The sequence below is a fragment of the Pectinophora gossypiella genome, chromosome 11 (genome assembly GCF_024362695.1).
Source record: "Pectinophora gossypiella chromosome 11, ilPecGoss1.1, whole genome shotgun sequence".
Taxonomy (NCBI): Eukaryota; Metazoa; Arthropoda; class Insecta; order Lepidoptera; family Gelechiidae; genus Pectinophora; species Pectinophora gossypiella.
Window position 1 is genome coordinate 12,719,701 of NC_065414.1, and position 5,835 is coordinate 12,725,535.

A 5,835-nucleotide genomic window follows, 5' to 3' on the forward strand; every position below is an offset into this window, starting at 1 on the left:
TACATGGCCATCTAAAAATAGAAGAATTAATCATTCTTCTATTGTGTGAGTAGTGAGGTGGATTACTAACCAACCCAGTATGGCTAACATGCGCAATGTGATAATAAAATTATGTCACGGTCATTTTACTGATTCTGACGATGTAATTATGTCGTTTTGTAGATTGGTGCTAATACGTAGACCCAAATAAGTCATGTCATTCTGTCAAATACGAATAGAATCACGGAGCACGCATGTTAGGGAAAAACAAACTCATCGATTTCGACAAAATTTATAATAATAATAATAATAAAAACAAATTCACAAAACATTTACAGTATAAACTTATTCTAAGGTGGGCAAAGGCGGCCTTATCGTTAAGAGCGATCTCTTCCAGACAACCTTCGGCAAAGGACTTATTGTATCGTAGAATTTATGTAGAATTTGTAGAATTTATTGTATCGAACTATAATTTTATCACGTTGGGTAAGTTAGCTCTGCTGGTGTGAGGGTTATTACGAGTATGGAGCCTCCAAAGGCCCCTGACTTGGCTCATACAACGACTATGTACTTACATCAGTAATTATTAACCGGAACCAACGGTTTAACATGCCTTCTGAAGCACGTTAGTTTTCGGACAATCGGGTGATCAGTCTGTAATGTCCTAAGAAAACCAGAGCTTACAAAATGTTTTTTTGGGATATGTCCCCACCGGGATTCGAACTCGGGACCTCCGTCGTGAGCCCAACACTCAACCACTGGACCACGAAGATCGTACCTATCAATTAGAGCACGTTAGAAGTATTAGTACTAGTCTCAGAATACAGTATAACTCGCTTCATAGAAATATGTCTATATTGCCTTCTATCGCGAACGAAGTCTTTTGTTTCGCAAACATGATAGCTCCGTTTATATGAAAATATCACGTTACGGAGAACTATGTCGTCTTCTAAGAAATAATCGTCTTAGCAAAAGATTTTGCGCTTTTGACATCGAATAAATATACTGTGTAGGTAAACAGGTCGCTGGCAAAACATGGCGCAATTTTTCGAAACAAACTACGCCTTTGAAAGCAAAATGAATCAAATAATAATATCTTCATATATCATCATCATCAGCCCATTAAAGTCCCCACTGCTGGGGCACGGGCCTTCCCTATGGATGGATAGGGAGATCGGGCCTTAAACCATCACGCGGGCCCAATGCGGATTAATGGTTATTAACGACTGCTAATGCAGCCGGGACCAACGGCTTAACGTGCCTTCCGAAGCACGGAGGAGCTCGAGATGAAAACTTTTTTTTGTGGTCACCCATCCTATGACTTGCCTTTGCGAAAGTTGCTTAACTTCAACAATCGCAGTCCGAGCGCGTTTACCGCTGCGCCACCGAGCTCCTCAATCTTTATATGTATATGTATATATAGGTAAATAATATTGACTCTGAAAACGACGGCCGACTGAAAAACGAACTCTACTAACTTATTGAAGTTATAAGTTTACTATATCAAATGTTTCACAATTGATAATTGTTTAAAACTATGAAGTGTCATTTCACTTTGATGGATGCTATAAGTACAGGAAAAATAAGCAGTTTAAAAGTTTTAAGTTCATCCAAGATAACATCAAATGAACGGTTTAATATCGCCAGAGAACGTCAATTTGGCAGCTCGTCGACATCGATGTAATATCCTGTCTAGTTATTACATACTATAGGTACTTATATCTACTATAAGTGAACTTCCCCACGGCGCCATATGATTCATACTATACAGGGTGTTAGTGACATCGTAACGAAAACTTTGAGGGATGATTCAGACCATAATTTTGAGTTGATATCCAGTGGAATTTTCCGTCTGGAAAAGTATGGAATGGAAAATAATCGAAAAAAAAACACTAACATTTTCATGAACTTTCCGAGAGGAAATTCCACATAGTATTAACATATAAATCAAGTGGAATTTTCCATCGCAAAAGTAAAGAATTGAAAATAATTTAAAAAAAACTAAAAAAATCATGAATTTTGCAACGGAATATTCCACTTCATATTAACTCAGAATCATGGTCTGAATCATCTCCCTGAGTATTCGTTACGATGTCACTAACACCCTGTATAGTGAGAGTTTTACTATCATGGAATAGATGACAATGAAATTAAAAATCACTATCACAAAAGAGAGGTCGATATTTGTTCAGTTAATTTGATAAATCGGTTGTCAACCAGTGAATTCAGGTGCCGAATTATCTGATGACGTCATAAGAATTTTATAAGTCATTAGCAAAATAATTAAACAAAAATCGACCATTTCTATCCTGTGATAGTGATTTTAATTCGATATTGAAATACTTATGTCGCAATATACTTTTATTGAAGAGAAATCAACTAAGAAATAAATATTATGGTCCAAACCTACCTCTAAAGGTCTTAAGGACCTCCGAAGGGGAATAACGGAATGGCGAATGTGTCGCCGCAGGATCGACTAACCTAAACTGATATTAAACTGAAAGTTCTGATGCCATAGCTTATAGCACAGCTTAAGAGTCTAAACTAGAATTACAAACTACTTAATAGAAAAAAATCAGACTATAAAAACTCCAGGCAAACAAAGGCATTCTTCGTTAACTTCCTTGGATAACATTGTAAGTATTTTGTGTCCGTTTTGTTAGCTCCAAGTCACCGACGGAATGGAATTTTATGTCTCCTGTTTTCAAATAAAACACCTTTAATTAAAGCAAACATTGTTCCAGACCGTACACTGTTGCGTTGATGTCTTAGATTACATTTGTAGCGATGATATAACAGCGTGTATGTTGTAAATACTGCATACATAGGTAATGTGATGTGTGTTGCTGGTCGTTGCTCTGTTTATGGTAGTATTATAATAATATTATGAATTCCGAGTACCGGTCGTATTATAAGATGAATTCCTATCCGGGTTGTTGCTGAAAATCAGCGATTTACTCGAAAGGGCAAATACTTGCGCTGAGCTATGACCGTTTTGCGCTGCTGCATCACAAGTACCTGGCGTGTGTTAAACATTTTGTATGTGATTTGTATTGTTCTTGATTTTCGTTGTATGCATATGTGACTGAAGACCAAATAAATGGTTTATGTACATAATTTGATTTTTTAATTCTTTTAAAATACGTCGCTTGTGTTCCAGCAGATTTTGTGTCTGTGTGTGTGTATGTACTGGCCGATGGTTTTTGAATTTGTATTTGTGATTCTTTAGATATACGTCCACGCTATCGTGATTTCGTGTTAAGGAAGGCATATTAGACCCTTGGTCTTGGGTATTAGCCGTGAAACTCCTGCGGCAAACCATAATGGAGCAGCAGCGTGTGGAGCATACTCCACTGCGGTTGAGGGGTTGAGGGGAAGCCTGTGCCCAAGACGCATACAAATATACATTAATCACATGCATCGCTTCGCCAGATGAACATTGTACTCACGCTATACCGAGCTAGCATTCTAATAAACCAACGTGATAGGTGGTGAGCCGCATCGCCGTCTTTAATGGTCGAGCTAACTGTGTTAGTGAACAACACATAACATAAAACATACATAACATAAACAGCCTATATACGTCCCCCTGCTGGGCGCAGGCCTCCCCTCAATCAACCGGAAAGGGTATGGAGCATATTCCACCACGCTGCTCCACTGCGGGTTGGTGGAGGTGTTTTTACGGCTAATAGACTGGACCACATATTTTTTAAAATCGGTCCAGTAGTTTTTGAGATTTTTGAATAAGTACAAAATTATAAATCTTTCCTCTTTATAATATCGTAACTAAAAAGGCAAAATTAATTAAGCGCCAAAATGTAATTTCGAGCAAAAGCCATTTAAAGTATTTCTTTGTTTTTTTTATCGTAACTTTTTACCTACTCGTCCAATTTAGACGACATCAACGTGAGATTAGGTACATTGTTTTTTTTTTTAATTTTCTACTATATATAATGATTATAACATAGACTGCTATTTTAAAATATTTTGGCGCTTAAGCAATTTTGCTTTTCCAGTGATGATATTATTATGAAGTACCTATGATAGTAGTGAAGTCACGGTAGTTACAACTATAACACCTTCGGAATGACATGTCATCATAGTCGGGTTTTACTTTTGAAAATTTAAATTTTTACATTATAATAGCCGGGACCAACTACTTAACATGCCCTCCATAGTATGAAATCTTACTTTTTTTGAACAATCAGGTGATTCAAGCCAGAAAAGTCCTTACCAAACAAAGAACTGTCTCACAAAGTGAACAATAACAATGAATTCTATTTTAGATGTATGTTGATGTGTTCTAGAAGTATATTTCTTGTTGATTTTCAGTCCAGCATAGAAAGAAATCCAGTCGTGAATTATAAAAAAGTCTCCAAAGATCGAGGCTACAAAGCTAACAATAAACAAATAAGATTTACAAAGGCTCTCATTTTTCACCACGTATTCAAAAAATAAAAGTGTAATATAAAGCCTACATAAATTTCCCTTGAAACGGAATAAAATGTTGATATCTTTTATGTTCCTTCTCGGAAGCTTATCGGTCTACTACCAGTTTTATTTGATAATTATTATGTACAGATAATAACTTTAGGTAAATCTTATTTTGTGTGTGAAGTCTAGAATCTTCTAGTGAAATGTGAGAAATCGTCAGGCAGTAATGTACACAGATACTTAATATTTCTGGAAGAGACTAGATTTATATTCAGCACACCCCGACACTTCATACAAACGACCTTGTTTTACACAGATACCCACACACACACACACACACACACAACTCACACACACATTGACATTATCAACACACGCATCTGTGTGTGACTTCTGAGTGCAATTTCAATACCTAATTTAATCGTCATTGCTTACTTATTAGTTGTACCTACAAAAGAAACTTATACAGTGTGTTAGTGATATCGTAACGGAAACTTTGAGGGATGATTCAGGCCATGATTCTGAGTTGATATCAAGTAGAATTTTCTGTCTCAAATGTATGGAACGGAAAATAATTAAAAAAACACTAAAATGTTCATCAATTTTCCGACAGGAAAATCCACTTGATATCACCACTGAATCATGGTCTGAATCATCCCCCTCAGTAGTTGTTACGATCTCACTAATACCCTATCTACTTGTATGTAGTTGTCGAATGTCCAATTTCAAAATTCGAACATTAAAACTGATAAAAAATAAAAACTGTCTGTCTCTCTTCTATTGTGTGGGTTGTGAGGTGGATTCATCAACCCTTCAGACCTCAGCAACCCTGGTGTCAGGGTTACTATTGAGCCGCCAAAGTCCTCTGACTTGACTCATGTAACGACTAAAGGTAAAGGTAAGTACAACCTACCTTGGTTGTGACGGTTGTGTAAAGGTTATGATAGTATACCAGTTATGAGTATACTATCATAACCTTTACACAACCGTCTTTACACTACGTTTTGGCGACTAAATAAAAAATATTGATATTTGTAACGTGGTCATCATTTCCCTAGCGTTATCCCATTTTTCACGGGGTCTGCTTACCTAACCTGAAGATTTGGCAGGTCCGGTTTGTTACAGAAGCGACTGCCTATCTTCTTCCAACCCGCGAAGGGAAACCCAGCCCAATTTGATACAGGTTAGGTCACGTACCTCCGAATGAATTTCTCGGGAATGTGGGTTTACTCACGATGTTTCCTTTCACCGCTGAGCACTTGATAATCATAAAAAAAAAAAAAATAATTTATGATCCTGACGTGAATTTGAATACAAATTCGACAATCATTGGTTTAGGCCTGTGCTGGACTCGAACCTACGACCTGAAAGCGACGGTGGTAGGTATGGTAGGGGCCACAATACTCAATAGTTACAAAATAG